Genomic DNA, 22929 nt, shown 5'->3' with positions numbered 1-22929 from the left:
AGGATCCTCTAGTGGTCCCGAGTGGACAGAGCAAGAAGAGCTCACCTTCTTGGCTTCCCTGCTAAAGCAAATCCAAACGCAGAAAGGCTACTTGTGTCTCTCAAACTGTCTCAGGCAGATTTCAAGGCTGACAGACTGGCAGTATTCAAACCTTTTTTTCTTTAATCTTGCTGGATACTTTAGGCTCTGTGACCATCTTACTTCTCTGAAGAACTCTGCTAGAATAACTTTATTTAACCTCATATTTTACTCTCAGACTAGTCAGAAAGTATTTTGTGTTTTAAAAATCCATGCCTTCAACCTGTTATTTAGTCAATATCCTAGCAGGAGAGAATCCATTGCCTTGTTTTGTTTTCATGAAGCCAGTTTCTTTAACCATCTGTGTATTCATGTGGGGTCATCTCCTATGAGAGCTGACTTTTTATTGAAGATACAGGCAATGTAAAGGCATTGTACAATGTTTATCCATTTAAACTTACCATCAAAGCATCACAGACATAAACAGTATTTTCTTCTGAAATGTAAGGATTAATGTTTATACAGAATGACCTGCAGAGCATGGAGGTTTTAAACTAACACCCACTTTGTTTTGAAGGAAAATTATGGAAGCACTTTGAGTCTCACTGTAGAGGAAATAAAGTAGTTGACCTTTTTTATGCTGTTCAATGTGATCTTTGCTGTGAAATAATAATGATAATGATGACAAAGTGACAATGCTTGCTGATTTGAGCTACTCAGAATAATGAGGAAAACATGTCCTTAAACCTGATTTATAAGTAAAAATGAGCTGTTAGTCCTCACAGGATCTCTCTAGTTATGCAATCAATAAAATTGCAACTGATTTTTTCCTGTAAATCCTTATTCCTCAAAAAAAAGCAACAGACGAGATAAACAGAAGAGTTAATCGTACTAAGAAGTATTTGCCTAAGGATGCCACATTCAAACAATCTTTGAGAACGAATATATACAACAGTATTATTGAATTAAATATAATTCAATATTATTAAAAAATGTGATACATTTGAATTGTTCTGACTCTCCTCTCATGAACATTGATAAAAATAATTCAAAGCAAGGGATTCATTGTTAAACTAGAGACAGGCCAGAATCAGGCATTTGTCACTATGCTCTGCAGCCATACAACTGATTATATGTATGACTGCAATATTTTTTCAATAGAACTTGGTGAGACACCAAAACCTGGTCTTTGCCAAGTGCTAAAAATGCACAGTAAGGAGGAGCACTGAATGAGCAGAGAGATGGACGACATGAACTGACAGTCTTTTCAGCTTTTACCTTGTTATCTTGTGGGTCTATCAATAGGCAATGGAGAGAAATCCAATGACTTTCCCAGCCTGAGAATGTTGTTGAATATCAAATGCATTAAAAAAATCACCAGTCTTTAAGGTGTGATAAGCTAGAGTCACAAAAGGATTTTGTTGTTGCAATCCTTTAAGCTAATTATTATACCAGTTTCCAATTCTAAACTTGTTATTTTCTGACTAAAATAGCTCCTCCTTCTTTTGCTTGGGAAAGAAAATGTATGGGATAAAATTCTGCTTGCTGAAGTCCACTGTGAAATAAAACTCCCCTCCGATAGAGCCATGAGTTCACAGCAAAGATGTCAAGAGGTTTGGTCTTCTGTTCCTTTTCAAAAACCTTAAGGTGTTTGGGTTTTTTTATTGTTTGTTTTTATAGGTGAGGTGTACGCCTTCAACACAGCTTTAGCAATTCTACTGAACAGCCTTGTTCAGATGAACATCAATTATGTTATATCTAAGCTGGAAAAGTGTTTTTCATGTTTTAATAAGAAAAGCAGGGGTTATTTATATCCATTGCAGGTTTTCCTTTACATGTTGCTTAATGCTGGTTGTACTGAGGTAAAATTAGCTGGATTTTGAGGGAAGAGCAGGCATGTGGGGAACGAGATCATCTCAGTTTAGGTTTCTACTGCCAATGCATTCTCTGCACCAAAAGGCTGTGCATGGCTATTTTGATTAAAGAGAAGATCTTGACTATAACCTAGCCTGTTCAAAACGTCATTAACTAATCAAGTTAAACTACATAGAACTGCAAAGAAAACAATGAAAGATAAATATGATCAAAACAGTAAAGCTCAGGAGTGACCATTTCACTGTATCCTGAATCAGTAAAAGGCTGACATAAAGGGTACATAGCAGTCAAAGTCTGAAGTTGGAAGAAATTATTTGTGATGTCTTCATTGATACAAAAATACATAATGTATGCAAATGACTTACCTAAAGGTGTAATGCAAGACAAGTATCTTTCTATGGATAGTTTAATCACTGAAATCTTTTAACTGGACTAGCAACCTTGAATAAATTCCCCTCCAACTACAAGTCAGACAAATTACTGCCCTAACAAGAAACAATTCCTGTTCAATACCATCAATTCCATCTGTTCGCAGAAGTGGGAGAGAAACTCTGAAGCATTTGGTAGCAATGTTACTCAGGTGGTCCTTAGGAGCCAAAACCAATCATCACAAGATTTTTGTACTGCATATGGCAAACCAGGCATCCTTGATACATTGACAATCTACAGGCTTCATAGTCATATCCTCAACAGCATACGTTCCACCACACAGGCAATGAAATGGACCCTTTTGAGATAGACCACCAACAGTTGATATTTAGAAGTCTGATGTGATATATCATATTCTGGATAATTTACTACCTGACTGGGAACTGAATGTCATTTACATGTTATTAAAACGCCACATAGCAAACATTTGGCATAACTCAGACATGGAAGGTTACGTACCAACAGGAGCAAAGTTAGGTTAATGTTTGTATATTCTCACTCTTTTGTTTGTTCAGCCTTTCAGAGGCTGAATACCATATTGCTCACTCACAATGTTCATTAATTACCTATTTCCTTGATACTCGTTTGCATTTTGTTTTTCTTTGGTAATGCATTCGTATATAGACATCTTCATTTTTTTGCTTTATTATCTTGCCTGGAAGACTAACAGAATAATATTAGTTACAGAAAGAATACTGTGATTTAATGTATGAAAACAGATGGTTATTTAAAATGACTTAGTACTAATGTTTAATGTTAAGAAACATGCTTAATAACCATAAATGTGATGATAATTAGGCATAATTTATTGATGCATCCTTCTGAATTATTGATGACAATTTATTTGAGAAACTAGGTTCTTCTGCATGTTAGTTTATTTATATGCTATAAAACCAAAAAGATTTTAAACTGTATCTATGACTATAGATCTATTTTTACTATTATTCAGAAGAAAAGAATGACACTTCTGTCTTAGCTTGAGAACTTTTCTGCTGGTAAACGAATTTTGTAAACTGGCAAAAGAATTGGTAACTTCAAACAAAACCGATTTTTTGGCAACATAAGAAGAGAATCCAATGTACATCTTTATGTCCATAGGAATATATACCTGGTCTGAAAACTCCTTCAGCTAAATAAAGGTGCATTCATGTGATCTTAAAATAATAAAGATAGCCAGGCTAAAAATTTATTAACAGTTTAATTAGACATGTAGGAGTTACATACAGCACTAAATAGTATGTCTTTTCTGAAAACACATGTACGTGGCAGCAGTTTCAATCATGTTCCCAGAAATGCATTTCTGTAAGATCTTTTCCACAATTAGCCACCCTACATGTAAGAAATGGAATGACTATTGGACAAGTTATTCCAGCTTATGTGTATTGATAGATACAATAAACTGAAACCAAGCTTGATATTCCCTCAGGTATCTGGATGACCTAATATTTGCAAATTTACGTATTCAAAAATCTAGAAAACTCAATAGGAAATAAGCATCTAAAATATCTGTTCTTCTCAGGTTCTGTTTTCACATGCCAATGAAAGGTTCTGAAAGTTTATTTGAAACAATATGCTTTATAGCACAACCTTGTATTAGTTGTCTGTCATGTCTCTATGTCATATCTAATAGCCTTGAAAATCTTTGTTGGCATTACAGTATGCAGCAGACCTTTTTGTTAAGACCAATTTTTCTCCTGAATGATATATGTACTTATTTCACATCTCCAAAAACATTTCTGACTGATAAGAAAATAATGGAAATTATTTCTTCTGCCAAAGCACATAGTTTTATACAAACTTTGCTTTTACTATGAGACAACCAAGAGCAAAACCACAGAAGCTTTCTCCTCAAAGGAATTGAAGTCCAGCAACACTCTGTATTGCTAGAGCTGTATTAGTAGTGCAACAAAGTCTTTACTGTATGACTCAAACAGGGCTCCAGAGCACACAGAGAAGTCAGGGAGTCCAAGTATGACTCAGTCTTAAAGTGTCAGTGAAGCCTCACAGAGAGATAAAATGTCAATGGTGATGAAGTATAAAAACAAAGGATCAAAACAGCTAAAATTCAGCGGGTCACAAAGTATGTATAAGGGAAAGAGCATTAAGATTCTGACCATTTTACCACAAAGTTTCAAAGTTGGCATCTTTTGCTTTTTTAAAAAAACCCCAAACCAACAAAAACAAGCAACCAAAAAACACAACGCAGATTTTCTGTTTTTAACCAGCCCTAGGTACTTCTTGGCACCTGGTGAAAATGAATCTAAAGTGTAATGAAAAAAGTTTAAGAAAGAAGCTCAAAACAACTTTCTGAAAGGCTACTATTGAAAAAGTCTAGGAATACAGAAAATGGACAAGGAGAGGGAAGGAACTTTTCATTGTCATAATCTATCCATCTTTAACAAAAAGCCATGGGGTGAGAATATTTGCTTTAGATAAAACACTGACAAGCTATCAACACCCCAAAAGAGAAAGCATTATCATTATTACTATAGTAGCCTTTGGGTACAAACATTATATAAAATATATCTACAAAGAACAGGAGTAACAAGGCCCTCCAAAATCCATGGTTTTCATACCCCTCTATAAATGATTGAGCTAGGAAAACATTTCTTCCAAGGGTACCCATCATGCCAAGGTAGAGCCAAACCTTCAACCATCACAAGCCTGTTCTGCCATGAGATGGCACCCAAAGCGACAGACTGCAAAAGGCAAGTTGGGACTACGGGGTGCCTATATTCTCATTAATTTCCATTGAACCATACACAATGTCTGTTTAGTCCTGGCAGTTGCACTGTCTGACATGTTAACGAAGGAAGACAGGAGTACAATCTTCAAATGCTTTTCAGAGTCAGAATAGCAAGTATTAAGGGAAGGGGAAAAAATAAGCAATTACAAGCAGATGGTGAGATACATAAAGAGAAAGCAATGAGCAGTTAGATTATATTCAACCTTTCACCTCAATAATACCATTTTAAATCTTGCATATTCTAGAGTAGCACCATTTCTGAAACAATAAAAATAAATATAAGACTGAGCCTTTGGCTTTATTATCTCTTGTCACAACACCAGAGAAATTATGCCTTTGGGAGTCTCAGCTCAGTGATAAAAATGCTTATTAGGAATTTAATGATTACCAAAATGGGGGGAAAGAATGGAATATCAAAGTACACATCATAATCCCAAAAGATAACTATTGCAGGCATAGAAAAAGATAACACAATGTGGATGGTTTTAGTTTGAGAATATAATGATGTGATGTACCAGGACATGCATTGCCTTTACACAGAAAGTGGAAATAAACCCGACATTTTTATATGTGTTTGTATGGCTTTTAACTATTAATATACACTGCCTCTGCAGCAAGAGACAGTTCCCTATGTTCCCTTATTTGTTTGCAAAGTATCAGCCACACAAAGGATACTGTAAAAATGAAAACAGCAGCCATGGGGGAGGTAAAGAAATTCAGGTTTTATTGCTAAGCTTGGCCATTTGGTATGTTTCAAGAAAGAAATCCAGGTACCACAACTTATTTTCATCATCTGACATGAACTCTTCACTTGCTGACTATACTGTATTCTATAAGGTTTTGGTGCAGCTTTAATTTCCTCTCTATAAGCATCAATAAACCTGACTAAGAAGCCTGACATGGATTACTCCTGAATATTCTAATTACAGTGGCCTTTGTATCATCTCTTGCATTATCATTCCTCTTGCACACTGCTGCAAGACAGCTGGGAGAGTCTAATCCCTGTTTGCTGAAATCATTCCTTACAGGCTGCTTACAAATGGCCTGAAATCTAGAAAAGATACAGGTGGCTTAAAAATACTTAACTTCAGCAGTGCTTTTCTGCTGAGCAGAGCTTGGACAGAGGCAAAGTCTCCTAGGACACTTCATATTATGCTATGTTGGCTGTTACAATTATAAGTATAGGAGCACTTTTCAACACAAGTTGCTGTGTTGTGGACCTAACATCTGCAGATCTTCATCAGGAATGTGAATGAAATTAAAACTAAAAAACCCCCAAAACTATGAAAGGGAGGCCTAGGTGAAGGGATGAGTTTTTCAATACAATAATTAAAAGAAAATCCATTATTCCCCCAAAATATGCAAGATTCATGCCAAATGAGCAAAATCAAACTAAATGATGATGAAGGGCCTGGTTATTTCCCAGCAGAGTTGCACTCATCTTTTGAAACAAAGGTTGGAGCTAACTATCTGAAAATAATCACTTTGCTATGATATAATGAAATAAATGTCAGATATCCTGAATGTTATCACACCTGTGGAGTTATGGAAAAAATATTTTAATTGGAAAAAAAAAAAAGATACTGTCCTGAAGATTCATAAACTAGACACTTGTTTCTGTCTTTACTTTAAAAATAGCATTAGATTCAAAGCTACTTTTCTGCTTCAAACTTGCATCAGTAAATCATAGACCTACAACACCAGGGCCAAGAAAACTCTTCTGAGTTAAGGCCCAGTTCGTTTCAGAAGATCGAAAACAAACTGAAAAAAGCTGCCCAACAGCATTAAAATCAAAGGGCAATTTACCACTGACTTTTATGAAAAATGAACTTTCCTAAACAAACCAGATACTTGTCTAGCAAAGATGACAGTCACTTGATTTTTAAAAAATAAAATTATTAGTACGACCATCTCAAGAGGCATTTGGGTAGTGAACAGTCACCTAATGACTGTAGAGAAATAGACTGTTCTTTTGAAACCACACATCTGACTGAGATTACAGCTGGGTTTCTGTTTATGTGCCACTCAGGAAAAAATAACATTAAAAATTACTTGTCCAAATTAACAGAGCAGTATGGTGATGGAGAAAAGTAAAGAACTGGAGGCCTTCCAAAATCTTTTCCAGTGAATCAAGCTGAACCTACGGATTAAGATTGTTATGTCTTGTCCCATGTGCATAAATGATACAAATTCCTGATAACAGTTTTGATGTGCTGGAAGATTTTCTGTTTCCCTATCAACATTATTCATATCTCATATGAATAAAGCAAACCCAGCACTTTCAGCTTTCTAAATCTGAATTGTTATTATTTGAAACCTGTTACTCTCCTCTAAACACCACATCATTTTAAAGGGGGGGGGCGAGGGGTGTGTATGTGGGAAGGATCACGATACTACCGAGTATAACATATCTGCTATTATGTTCCATGCAAAATGGAATGGAAACAGTGCCAGCATCAGCAGCATCAGAATCTGTTTGCCTTCCTCCTTCGGGAGCAATCCAACATGTGGAAACATGAGGGCTCTGTCAATTGCAGAAAGTGCGGCAATTTTAATAAGACAGGATCCATCTGCTTCAAGATGAGCAGAAGATCATTTGCATGATAATAACCTCTTTGTATATTGCAGAAGATCTCTGGTACATTAGCAACATAGAGAAGATGTGCAATACTACATTTATTTATTTAGCTGTAAGTCATAGGTGTCAATATTACGGAGGATTTTACACATGGTTGACTTTCATTTAAAGACAAGATTACTAACACAGTTACTTGAGAAGGTTTGGAATGGAAGTAGACAAATAGAGCCTTTTCTGTTGAAATCTCTGCTTGGCGGTGGTGGTTCACCTATGAGGTTTGACCACTTTTCACAAAATTCAAATTTTAACAAATCTCAACTAACATTATTAACATGAACTGAATTTCAGATATTTCAGATATGTGTAGGATCATATCTCAAGCAAAAGGACACACAATCAAGCCTGCGTGCAGAAGACATCTTTTATTTGTGACAGAAATAAGAGCAAATACGTATTTTCCAGGTTTCTCTTGCTTACCGCTGAATTTTTATCTGTTATAATAATCTACTCCTCTCTCTTCATTAATTTACGCCCATAATTAACTTGTGCCTGGTAATTATATAAAATCGTATGGAACACTCAAAACTAAGCTTGATGTGGGTTTTGGTAATAGATGTTAAGCATGTCTGATCAATCATTTGGACCTGTAATATCAGGTAAAATCCTAAAAAACTACAATTAAATGAGCCACTGAACACTCAAGACACCATCAAACAAGTCACCAAACCCAGGAGGTTTTGCCTGTAGTTAATTTAGTTGAAAGTCCTTTCTGAGATTTTTCTCAGGAGTAATGTTATTTAAAATAATTTCTGTATGCAAAGGATGGATTGTAACTCTCTTCCAAAGTATTAATGCAAATACAGTGATTAGCAATTACTGATTTGTGCTCAAAATATTGTCAGTTTAAGGTTGTGTTCTCCCCTTTTTTTCAGAAGTGTTTTGCACAGTGGTACAGTGATACCTCTAAACTGGAGAATTATGATGAAGTAGTGAAGTAATATGCTATGCTACAGCACGTGTAACAATACATCTGCTGGTTTGGTACATTTTTTTTTTTTTTTTTTTTTCCTTTTGGTACCTATATAACCTTGCTTTTAACTACTGTAGCATGATTCATAAAGCATAGATTATATTCTTTAAAATACTTTGCATTAATCCTCTGATGGGATATGGATTAAGAGCATGCATACCTATCCCTACTGCTGGCAGGCTATCTAGTACCGTAAATTTAGAATGCCTTTGATATGACACACTACGCCACCATGGGAAGAGGCACAGTAATAAAAAGCTCAGCCTATGTAATACTAATCCACAGTTTCACTGTTCTCCTTTTGTTCCACTAGTAGTCTGCACAGGTAAGAGTAGCTCTCAGGTGGTATCATCAGGGACTGGGTTCCGTAATTTTCTGTGTTTTACTCTGTCCTAGGAGAAGACCCGATTTATTCTGCATTTTTATTTCTTTACTATTTTTTTTTTTTTAATTAATAAACCTGTGAAATAGCAACAAGACTTTCTTCTCAGGACATTAGCTGCTCTTTCAGCATCTCTTTGTAATTCAATTCATTTTCCATTACTAACCTATGGATGAGAACTTCCTTGCATATAGAATAGCAGTGGAAGATTGCTTGCTTGTGGATACCTGAACAAATACATTTGGAATATTAAACACCTGCTAATTAGAGGCAGATTTCCAAAATCAACATGTGTGCCTACTTATGTGGGCAAATTACAAATTCCTCTCCAGCTGGACAAGAGAACTGGTTCAAGGATTTTTTTCAGCAGAGTGATCATAGCTATGTTCATCTGGAACTGCTTTGTATATAAGGATGCCTCTAGACAGGATAACTGGCCAATGCACATGATTTAGACTAGTTATTTTCTAATAGCTATGCCATTAGACTAGCCAAGTATATGACAGGTTTTCTTCACAGCTTTATGGAATATCTTTATATAACCATTTATTTTCACTGTCAGACTGTATTTCTTTTACCTTAATGTTCTTCCCAGAAGGAGACTTCATCTTAAAACATAACAGCAAAATGTCAGCTTGCACTGAAATACCTGAGGCACCAATCACTGCATGGAGATTTTGAGAAAAAGCAATAGCAATATTGCCTTTTAAGGAAGTATGAGAGAAGTAGCAACAGCTTAAAATATTGCCTTTAAATAACCTACTGTTGTCCACTAAATGTGTATTAAATTAACAGAATTGTAACTAAAAAAGTTGATATTTTTAAATAAGTTTCTAGGACTAATATTGGCATAATGTTTGTCTTAAGAAAAAGAATTTGCCATGAATCAAAAATCAAATCACTTTTGAATTCAAAAATATAAAATTATTCCATATTAAAAGTACAGGAATATCCCTTTCTCTGTGTTCTTGTTTTATTTCTTTCTCAACTCCTGGTCATACGTTCCTGCATGCTATTTCTAAACTCGGAAAAACAAAATCTCTGGCTTTTATTTTTTCTTTTGCAAATACTTTCCAGGAGTATAATTTTCTTACAAGTAGACTTGTTATGAATGTTTTTATAGTGCTTTTCTTTTTTTCCAAGATGTAAATATACCCAAAGGAATACTGGTCTTATTTTAAAGTATTTTGCAGCATTTTTACAACATGTGTCAAGCTTTCTGTCTACCAGAATGAAAAAAAGGATTTTACAGAAGAAAAAAAAAACAGAACAACTTAACAACACACTTTGGATATGTTCTTCAGAATAAATCTGATTAAAATAAATCAGTTATTATCAGTGGCATGAATTTCCAGGAGCAAACATTTCTCATCTCCAAAAAAAAAAAATGTCAGCAGAAGAAACTGCCCTCCTGTTGCCGCAATTCCAACTTCAGATCCCTAAGGAATATTCTTCAGAAACGTAAAAATTTCTGGTCTTACTTGTCTCTTCTCTCTCGGTACCTATTACTGTCTATTCACTGGTAATTCAGCATGGATAGCAAAAAAAAAAGCCTCCAAACCCCCACAACCCTAAAAATCAAAAATACTCGAGAAGATGGAGAAAATTTCAAATGGTGCCTTAACTGTTGGGAACAAAAAGTAAATGACATAGACTAATGCATGAAGACACAAACCCAAGGTGTATATAAATTGATGGATGAATTAAAAAGCTAAAATTAGAAGAGAGGGGAGAAAGATGGATAATCTGTCATTTTCATAATACATCAACATTTGTTCATGATCAGAGATCTTTTTAAAGCCTATTTTATCACAAACTTCAGATTTCCGCTTGACTTAGTAACAAAGCTTCTGAATAGAGGGGATATAGCACAAATGTCTCAACAGTCTTAAAGAGAGTATTACAATTGGATGTTACTATTATAAAACTGCAACACTGCTCTGAAGATGTCACAGAACCTCTTGCTTCTTACTCAATAAATTTCTAAAAGACAGGTTCAATAAAATTATATCCAGTTTCTCTACTACAGAATTTCACAAGGCCACAATAGCATTATATGTTTTATTGAATATGCCTGAAGCATAGATTTGTAAATGAGATATTATGTGTTCCTGAAACCTAGCAAGAAGACATCATGTTATTCTCCAAAGTTGATTGTATCCCTCTCCAACCTCCCCTTTTTTTTCCTGGACTCTAAAGAGAGGGCTAAAATAGCAGAAGATATTGAAGACTTTTTTGACACTTTAAAATACTTATCTGCATATAACAAAAATGCAGAGGATTTTTCAAAAATTGAACAGTGATGGGATATTGTTACACTACAATAGGACAGTCTTTTTAATGTTCTTATGATTTTAAGTAGGTAAGATTGTTGTGTACATCACTTTGTTAGTGAAGCACAAATACAAAGACTGTTGCTGAGATACAATTATTTTTCAAAAAGTATCTAGGAAATGTTTTCTGTTAATTTTGTTTCCAAACCTAATATGTCTTTTTGACACATCTATGGGTTATCTCTATGCAAGTGGACACACATGGACACTAGAAAGCCATCAAGTTCCTTTCCATTTTGCATAGAAGAATATTCAAATTATTTGTTTAGTCTTCAGTAACTCACTGCCTTGGAGACAGTGCATAACATTCACTCAGAATAGCTATGCTAAATCTGCAAGAAATATTTGTCAGAAGTCATTACATCTTAGCTACTAACATAGTAAGGGTTAACCTTTCAAGATAATCAGGAGGAAGAAAAATCATCTAATGATATTTGGATACATCTTTCCAACAAGTCCACAGTTTCCAAATCAGTGTGGATTCTGTTCTTCCATAAGGCCAGAAACCAGTACTGCAGCCAGAGATTGCTGCACATCCTCTGTAATGTCACCCAGCAAGGGGCTGTATAATTTAGAAAAGCAAATCAGAAGACTGGTGCCTCCCTGTGGAAACATTACTGTATTTTCACAGACAAATGTCAGACTGATCCAGCCATCAAAGGCAATGCTGCTGACTGATGTCTGCATCAAATACAAACAAATCTAAAGATAACTTTAATAGAACAAAAATATAAAAAGATCAAAGACATAGAGGAAAGGAGGTGCATGCAACAGTAGCACACATTTGGCATCAAGCTGAAAAACAAGGAAATTCAAAGAGAGGGAGGACACATGATTTCCTACTTCCAAAATTTAGACATAAGCATGGCACCTAAAAAAAGACAGAGACACATAAATCTGGTTTGCTTCTCCCTCACCACAGTGAGCTTACTGACAGTAAAGCCAGCAACAACCCCACTGCACTCTCTAACAGTGTTCAGGGCAAATACTGTGATCCTAAAAGCATCCTGAAATTTCAGCTACTACCAACTAAGAGTTCCACTGGGCAGTGTTGCTGAGAAGTCACGCCAGTTTTCCACATCCACCACCCATTATCATGGTGTTACAAAGCCACTCGGTTCTTTTCAAGCCAAGAGGTAGAGAGTTTGATGCGTATGGACTACAAGAAGCACTGTTGAATAGGTAATAAAGATGAACACTACCTGGGTAGGTTTGAAAATGTTTGTGGATAGGAACAGAAAAGGATATAAATGGAGTCAAAGCACTACTTAGGGCATACCAAAGTATGAGTTAAGGACTGAATTATTTTCCTGAATCAGGAGATTCACAGCAGAGATGAAGTGACTCCTGCTTTAGATGATTCCTGCATAGCCCCTGCTGATGAGGGCTCAGCTTTTGCTCCAGTTAATGTCATATGAAAAATAATCTTTTAAGGTCCAAACCAGATACCTTAAGGATAAAATAATCCCCTGATCTCTGTCTATCTCCAGAGTAATAGCAAGAGAGCAAACCTTAATACTCTTATATTAACTTTATTATTATTTATAACAGAAAAACTCAGTGTCTTAATCTCACATCAACTGCACTTTGCCTAGCTCCACATCTTAGATTTTCCTTACTTACCAGTAGTTATTTAGCTCTTTAAGTAACATACACAGTTAAGTTACAATAAAACCAATTTGCAAGTATTGCTATTCCAGTAGGCGATTGGAAATTGCTTCTTACAGATTTAGTGCACTTTTTACAGTAAAAAGAGTTTTTAGCAAGTCTTAGGACAATATCAGTTTTCATAATCAGTAAATTGCATCCCTGTCATGGAATTTTACATAATGACTTCAGCAGAGGTAACTACAACTATTAACTGTTCCACAGTTTAATGAACAGGAAACCTCTTATGTTATCTCTAAAAATAAGCAGTTAAAGTTAGCAGCTTTCCAAAGCAATCTACAATGGAATAACTGCAGCTTGCCTTACGGTGAACATGAGATAAAGGTACTTCCTCAGAAGTATTGACAGGAGAAACTCACCACAACATAGCTGCCAACTACTTATTGACAACAAACAGGAAAAAATGTAGAAGTACCTTTTTCTACCCTGAATGTGTTAATTCCTGCTCCTCTTTCCTTAGAAAGAGCACTTCAGCAGGACAGCTTATCCCTTTGTGACCTTAGGGACACTAATAAGCTGCAAGTCATCTGTTATGTATTGGCCAACTCTGTAATCCATATATCCTGTCAGCTGGAGACTGGAAAAATCAGAAAATTGCTGTAAAATAAACCTTTTATCAGGATAGGGGAAGATCTTATGAATTCTTTTCCTCTAGTTCCCATCAAAACATTTTGAAATAAGACTCTTTTTGATCAGGTCTGCTAGGAATATCTACGTATTGCAATGATGCCTCAGTAAAGTCCACCTTCCCTAAGACTGTAGCCAGAAACTAGCAAATTTTCAATACCTGCCCTTCTTGATGCTTTAAAAATAAGTTAAAAACTGTATTTTAGTAGGGAGGAGGGGCCAACAGTGAGTTTTATGGAAAGCCACAAAACACCAAGTGAAAAAGGGAGTCAGAGCCTTGCATGCAGAAGATTTTTTTTCTTTTTAACACATTTTTAGGAACATAGTGCACAAAATTATTTTTAAGATAGTCTTTAAAAGAGCATTGATTTCAAATTAAACAATTAAGCTGTTAAGAAGTAAATCATGAGGAAGTCAGTGAGAACAAAATAATTGCCAATTACCAGAGAAGTGGAATCTGAAGAGAATATTAGTTCTCATTTTCATTATTCATTTTCTACACCTGTTACGCATTATGCAGAATCCAATGGTTGTTAATCACTCTGCAGTACCACAAACATTCAAATAAGAGAAAATGTATTTATGCACAATTTTAATTATCTCTCTCTATATTTATATATCCATGTATAAGTACTACTTGCCTATCATGTATCTATGGTTTCATGAGCTTTCAAGATTCAAACTTCCAAGTTTTATTTACAACCCTGAGGTCCAGAACTTTATTTAATGAGTTTCTTCTCCTTTAACTAGCTATCAGGTTGAAATGGCTGAAAAACCAGAAGAATCAAAGTGTCTTTCATGAAACTGGAACCAGCTCTAGGGAAAACAAGCACAGTAGGATAAGGATTCTGACTGCTCCTTTGATTAATGCTTGTCTTCTGGGATGGGGTTTTTTTTACTCAGTATTTACATAGATCCTAAACAATTGTATAAAGTATATAGTTCATAATATACAACATCTTGATTAAATGCAACACCATGCAAATACAAGTAACGAGGGGAAAAAAGGTGAGATTATCATAGACTCATGTGACTTCTGGAGCTGCCAATTTAGTATTACCAGTTGTATGGTAATAATTGCATAAATAGATAATGTTAGTTCTGGCCCCTTAGTTCGGTCCTCCATTTCATACTGATCTTCAAGTAGTCCTCAATACTGTCTTGCTTGGTCTTATGCAGACATAACAATGACAAGTACAGTAGTTCAGAAATGTTACCTGTACACAACAAAAAAGTAATTAAAATTGCTGTGGGAAATGTAACTTTGATTAAACATTGCACAATATGATAATGTTAAGTAGTCCCTTTACGTATTTGATGCTGAATACTTAACACTAAATTTCCTTCTGTTACTTTGGCTAAAGCATTTCCTTTTTTTTTTTTTTCAATTTGATTTTTTTAGATTTTGTGATATAAAGAACATTTTTTTGATTTTTTGATAATTGTTTTGCACTTTTTAATATACCTGTAAGGAATTAATAGTAATTTTACAGGTCATATTCCTTTCTAATTCCACATAATGAAGATGCTGATGTGAATGCTGTACCACTGCTGGTGAATAAAAACTTTTCATAGTAAGAAAAAAAAGGTTTTCTGCCCTTACATAAACATAGGAAATCAGGATTAAATAAAATGTGAAATTAAAAATGTCAAATGTATTATCAACCTGTATTTTGATAATTGCTACCAGATTTTAAAACCTTTCAGCACCTGACTTGAGTTTTGCTGAAAGTTTGACTTCAGCGGTGTCTTCAAAGTACTTGAAACCCTGACTCCTCCAGCTATCAAACAACAAAATTGCATGCATTATAAACTGAGATTACACTTTGTCCGATCATTATAGAATCTACCTAGAGCAACACCCCTAGCTAATGTTGCTGGAAACTTCCCACAGTAAGAATTTCATATCAGTAAATTAAATTCAGTATATGTTGGAACATAAAAAGTTTATAAAAGTCTGTGTGTTTTCCCCCAAAATTAATTTTCCATAAAGCTGCTCAGACTGAAATTTCCTATGTTGCACGTCTACCTCAGGCTGATTTCTTTTTCCTTCAAATTTCATTTAAGTAGTTCAACCTATTTTTAAGGGACAAAAATACAGTGCTTTACACTATGCTGGAAAGCTTTCATGCTTTGAAGTGAAGGCTTGAAACCAGGATGTGAAATGTCTGGGTGACAAGAATGTGCCTTTTGCAATCCCTATGAAAATCCAAGCAAAAGAAAAATAAGTGGCAGGTCACTATTACCCTCCATTCATCTACTCAGCTAATTATGCTGCTCAATGTGGAGGCTAGGGCAGGACAACACACATGTGCGGGAGGCAAAAAATATCGTAGTTCTGACTTTTCAGTAGCAAAAATATGGCAAGTTGAGCCTGGGGAGGATAGGTCTTCACTGAAGTGGTTTGTGTAAGAGTTTGTGTCCTTTTCAGCAGTATTGCAATCAGTGATCAGAAATTTATTTTGATTGGTGACAGTTCAAGTAAAATTCCCCAACTTCCCTGAGATGTGTTGCCCATGACATCTCCTACAGAAGCAACCCTGGTCTCCTCTGCACATTAATACTGACATTAATACTGCTGCACCTACCCAATGAAATGGGGAAGAGAAATTATCTGTGCTCAAAGCTAAACCAGGCAGATTTATTTATACAGTTATTTATGCAGACCTAACCTCCAAAGAGAAACTGCTTCTTTTAGACAGAGGGACAGTTTATGCCAATTTATATGTACATGGAACTGTGGCCTTCAAACTGCCTTTCAAAAAAACAAAAATCACATTTTAAATGGTGTTTAATCAGACATTGATTAGGTGTGAAACTCTGAGTTAGTCTATTAATAATGAAGTTGCTGACTAAAAATTTAAAGAAACAAAAGTCAAATAAAGATGAAACAGAGTGAATGTCATTTTTATTCTTGCCTCTTTATACAGTGGAGTATTTTATGTCATTTAGTCTTCTTAGACTTAAAGAAAAAATGATCTTCTACTGTTTTGGGAAAGCTGTTGAATTAGACCAAAACTGTCCACTGAGATACTACCAGTTAAGGAGATATTACGGAACTGCACCTTCAAATTGTTATTCTGACATGCAGTTTTATGTGTGGAAGTGTTTCTCAAGAGGAAGACACAGTTCTCCATAGTTTACAAGAAATTTATTCCCTAATATAAGCACAAGAGGATCTTCTGTGTAAATGAAGATTCCTCGTAAGGTTGTATTCCCATTGTAAAAGTAGAAGTGAGAATCAAGGTAATACTTCATAATTCAGCATATAAGTACACTTTCCATTTTGGCTTTCCATTTTTCATGTTAGGGGAAGGAATGATAACATGTTCATAACAGAATATGTAACAACAAAGCATGTGCATAAAAGTATAGTTTATGGACTGCTTTGTAAGAGTGTGAGCTAGTCAAAATTATTGAAATAACTCCCTCCCACCTTTTTCTTGCAGCGAAGATATTGTGAATGATTTTTTTGGTTTGTGGTTCATTTTTGTCTCCAGACAACAATTTCCCTGCATCCTTACTTCCCCTTTCCAGACCCTTTTATGCACAAAGGCAGCACAGACAAAACCAAAAGAATTATAAACGTAACACAGTCCACACTATGATGCATTGCATTAAAAATTATATTCAAAATAAGAAATTTTACAAGTAAAAAATTTTTATAACCATTTCAAAGAAAAAAAATTTTCTGGTTCTTTTCAAATTGTCAAATATATTTTGCATGTCTTCAGTTATAAGATTTCAGTTTAAATTTATACATTACTGACTTATTGTTTACATTTGCATTCTAAATATGCTGTTATAGTGCAGTTTAATGCCTTGGTTTAATCTATTTTGTAACATAATATAGTTGCTTCTAATAATCACATTTTTGTTTAGTAAAATATTTTGTGATCATGTAGCAGAAGACACAAGAATTCCGTGCTTTCCTATGTTTACATTCTCCTTCTTACAAATCTATCCATTCTGACAGCAATCAATTGCAATGAAACTGCTGTGGAAGCTGAGAAAATGTCCCTGATGGGGCCTTAACATAACAGTAAATAAGGCATATTCAATGTCACAAGGATTCTTTAAATTTCTCCTTCCACAAACAAGACTAAACTCAGGTGCTCACTCTTTTAAAATATGATTGCCATTTACACTAAGACTTCTTCACACAATTCCTGCTTTCTTAAGTAGAATTAGTGCAAAAGTGAATCAGATCCATTAAGTCAATGAGCCAGAAGTTGATCTATTTAAACCTTGCGGGAGGGTGTGTGTGGGGGGGTGGGGGGGTGGTGCTATAATGGACTCCTTGGGGTTTTTCTGTGGTTATTCCTTTAGTTACTGTTACAAGATTTTAGTTACTGATTTTAGGTTAGTTACTGATTGCAAGAAATAAAACTGGTTGTGTGGTCCTTCCAGGAGAATCTTTGTAGTTTCTTTGTGTTTGTCTAAATAAAAATAAAAATAAAATATGAAAGTTTAAAGCAGCCTCCATTTTAAGACATTGTGATGATCTAACTTGTACAGGTTCAGGTAGGATTTATTAATATTATTCTTAAAAGTATGTAATCGTGTAAAATATAATCAGATGCTTGAGTGTGTTTCTGAAAGTACGTTCTTGTCTCATGATCACATGAAATGACAGCTTCTTTCCCAAGATCTAGTATCACCACCAGCAACAGAACTGACTTGCATTCTGGATGACTATGCTCTATTAACAGCATTCAAACTCTTGAAGGAGAGCTTCCTACATGAAAATGTCCCAACTGATTATGACTTCCCCTTCCAGAGGCCTTGGTGATGATCAATTAAAAGATCATTTTCTCATGTGTTGTGACCAAGAGCTGTAGCAAAAAGCACATGTACTCATAGGAAGATGTTACCAAAGAGTCTACATTCGGGTTGCTTATTTATAGCTCTCAAAACATCTTTATGGAAGGGAAGTATTGTTATTCCTGTCTTCCAGATGAGAGTTTTGCCACAGAATAGTAATAAAGCAAGGCAAGTATTCCATTTATTTCATTTTCTATTCAAGTAACAGAGGCCTTGCTTTCCTTTAAGCTACATGCCATATTCCTTTTTTAAAGCAGTAAGCCATGGCTACTATTATAATTTTTTTCTGTTCAACAATTACCTCACTGGAAAACTTCATAATAATACTTCAAGAGGAATTAAGGCCTCCTAGGCTCTTCTATGTCCTTGGCTTATGTCAGAACTTGAGCAGCCTGAGAGGTGCTGTAGGTGCACACAGAAGCTGAGTAATTATGGCTCTGTTAAACGGAATTCTAAAGAGAGTTCATCAGGGATGTTTAGAAATTAACTGATCCACCAGATAGGCTTGTGAATCTGTTTACCATCCCAACATGAATGAAAAAGTTAAACAGATGATGGTAAATTGCAGCAACTCTTAAATACTACTGTAAACACTGAAAGGAACATGTAATGGCAGGAGCAGGGCCCAGCATTCATGGGAGAAAGATATCTTCTATTTACACCCTTTCAGCTGAAAAACAATGCCTAAAAGTTACTGGACTAGAATCTGGTCTCCTCCCTCCATCAACTCTCCCTTGCCAGACTAGAAAAGTAACCAGAAAAATTTCTTTCAGCAGTGCAGTATTTACATAATATGGCCATTTTCCTGCCCCAAATCCTCAGACTAAGTTAGCTAAGATGCTGTTGAACCCTGAGTCTCAGTGAAGAAGCAAGGACTAAAGAACCATCTGCTACTATAGTCTGAAGAATCTCATCTCAGCTTTGCAAGGCTCAACTTTTATTACCTTTCCTTTCCATTACTTTAACTCAACTCAGTATAGAGGTGCAAAGAGGTGACAATAACATTTGAATACATTTTATCCCTCCAGTTCATCTCCTTTTTAGCTCTTTTATTGAGAGAATGACAATTGTTACTGCAGGAACATCAGTATTACTGCTGTCCAAAGTAGATTCTTCACAAAATGTAAATATTTAATTATTAGCATGTTTCTATATGGTAAAACAGATCATGGCTGCATGCTATCCTACCACCACCCTGAAGCAGTGGTGGTATTCAGAATGCTCCTGAAATTCAAGCAGTGCCTGCTCTCAAAACACTGTCTCTGATGTGCCCTTCTCCTTCAGATCCCTAGTGATTGCTACTGCAAGAAAAAGCCATTACAAGTTACTCAAGCACCAAGGAAAACCAAAATCCTTGAATTATCTATACACAGCAAAGTGTTTGTTTGTTTTTTGGGGGGCATGGGAAGGGGAGTGTGGGGACTGCAGGGGTGGCCTCTGTGAGAAGAGTATCAGGGACTGAAATGAAAACAACTTTTCTGCCTCCTATGATATCCTTTAAAAGATTTGTACAATCAAAGTTGGTATGTTAAGGACATCTAAAAATCAAGGAAACTTAGTTATGACCAATTCCACAGATTTCAAAATTTCCACAGACACCTACCCAAACTACACAAGCTGCAAAACATGGTGTATCTCATTATCAAAATGCCTCAGCTCAGATCATTAAACCTGAATTGCTTACCTTTATAACACTGCTAGTCTCTTACATTTTCTGTCAGATGGATCACTTTTTTTTTTTTTAAATAACTAATTACCTTGTCACAGCCTACAGTTATATTGTTGACCCTTCTCAACCCAAGAAGAAGTGCTTTGGGTTCTTTCTAGTCACAGAAAACATTGCTCATAAAAGTCCTGTATTTGGAGAAATGCTGTTGTTTACCCAGAAGATACAAACTGTCCTTTTCCCTTAAACATAAAGCAACAAGTTACAGTTTCCTTTCCCAGTAAATACTGCCGAAAGAGACATTACCAGCTCTCACTTCAGGGTGGTGGTGGCATTTGATGCACAGCTGAGACCAGTTGACCATTCAGCCTCAGCTGCATCTGTTGTCAGACCCACGGCATTGCCTTACCCTTTGAGCTTTGCTGTTGATCCTGAATCAGCTAGGAGTGGTTCTAGTGAGAAATGGGACTGCAAAAAGCACTGGAACAGCCATCTAAATCCTGCTGGTGGTCTTAAAAAATAAACCAAAATTGAAAAAAACCCAAAACCTACAATCCTAAATACACTGCTCTGGTGGCGATGCTATTTGGTGCTTGGAAAGATATGAAAGAACTACCCTTTACTTGAATACATATACACCAGTGGTGTTCCTCTTCAGATAGAGGAGGAAAACATCTGTTTTCTTAGAATTCCTCCTGAAATGGGTAGACTGCTTCAGCACAGAGTAAATGGATTTCTGCTCTGGAACTGCTCATTAATTTCAAGTTGGACTAAAGGATATATGTCAAAAATTTGCTAGCAACACTGATAAAAATATCAAAAGAAAATCCATAAGTCATTAGCACAAAACAGAGCAAGACCATATGTTTTATAAGGGGGCTAAAGACCCATTAAAAAGTGGAAGGTGGGGGGCGGGGGGAGAAAAAGAGGGAACTGGTCATGATAACGAATCTCTTACCCTGGCTGTATGAAAGCAGAGCTCACATGATGTATGTTGTGATTAAAAGCTTTATAGGTAGAGGAAAACAGATAAAAGAGCTCAAATTAATGCAAAGAGAGAGTTGCAAATTAAATTAATTTTTTAGAGTAAAATTTCTGAATAAGCCTTGGAGTAGTAAATGGAAGATAAGCTTCTCCTGCCCAGTTATGTGCTTGAGACTACGATATCATAATCTCCCTTTTATCTATTCCTAGTTTATCCCTTTTCTCTTAATATCAAAGAAATTACAGAAAACATCTTACACAAAAATTACTACAATCCACCCACAGGGACATAAGAATTGCCTCAGGTAAAGAATGAAGCTGAACTGTGTCTCTTACAGTCATGCACAAAGATATTAAGCATAGCTACTGTATGAGCAGAGAAAGCAGTGAGGAGTATTCCTCTTTCTCTCTTAAATGACCTGTATCCTCTAGTAATGACTACTGTGTTAAGATCCATGAGGCAGAAAGTTGCAAGGGAAGAAAATAACTTTTTTCTGGATAGCAACTCTTTTAGCGTGAACTAGAATACTCAATCCTATCAAAACTGAAGCCTTTTTAGGCATGAACAGAAGCAGCCTTCTATGAGCTTGTCGAAAAATAAGATAAAAAAGTATGACAGTATTAGAAGAGTGAGGCTGGAGCTGTTCAAAAATGTTTAGGGTTGCAATTTACATTGGTTTTTTTTTCTGTTATTTCTGGCTTTAATGGGTTTGAAATATGTGATGTGCTTTAAATTACTGACTATAGCACCCAAGTCTTGGTCCAGAGGTCTTCCAAACTTTTAGAGATTAGTGTTTGTATCAAGCTTCGATTCTAAAGTTTGTTACCTCAGTCCTAGATAATATCCTCAACTGTCGTGGTTTAGCCCCTGCAGGGGTCTGAGACCACGCAGCCGCTGCCCCTCCCCCACAGAGGAAGTGAAATACAAAGCCCCGGGGCTGAGATAAGGAAAGGTTTAATACAACAGTGCAACAGCAACACAACAAACAGCAACAATAACAATAACAGTAAGAACAATGAACAGAGCAAAATATCTACCAATACAGCAGTGAGAATAGAGCAAATCCCACAGTACACGCAGTAACCCCTTGTCCCACTTCGGCGCCAGGATGTGACATCGGCAGGGTATCTGAATAACCCGGCTAGAGCTTCCCCCCTACTGCTGGGGAAACTTAACCCTATCCTGGTTAAACCAGGACATCAACAAATCAGTAGAAGTGAGAATTTAAATCCTACTTTCAAAGAGCATATAGCTTTATTCTACTGATGAATGCGTGCTTAGTCACTGGGGCAGGGAGGTGGACAGGACTGGGAGAGAAGAACATTTAATTACTATACTACTGCTTTCAAAATAAGTCCTATACCACAGCTGTGCTGTGCAAGGGACTACTGTTTGAAAACCTCTACCTATCCACTTATCCAACTGTTATAGTCACATCATACTGTGGATATATGTCCATCATACTGTGTCTGGACAAAATATCAACTCATGACCTGGAATCACTCTCCCTGCACCCACACTGCTGCTTAGACCTAGAAGCAGTATGGTTGGTGCTAGACTCGGTAATCTCCAAGCAGAATAGATGTCTCTGATCTCATTTTTAAAATCAATGTAATTAGTGAGCCCCTACATCCATTATGAAGCACCAGGTAAACCAAAATCATTTAACCAGTGGGTAAAAATATGTCTGTCTCAAAAAATGGAGGGGAAGCAAGAATGGGTGGAAGTAAACAAGGTCATGTTTCTGCAGTTATACTCAGTGATGATG

Source organism: Strix uralensis, chromosome 4, assembly GCF_047716275.1.
Source record: "Strix uralensis isolate ZFMK-TIS-50842 chromosome 4, bStrUra1, whole genome shotgun sequence".
NCBI classification, from domain to species: domain Eukaryota; kingdom Metazoa; phylum Chordata; class Aves; order Strigiformes; family Strigidae; genus Strix; species Strix uralensis.
Note: the sequence above shows the minus strand (reverse complement) of the source record.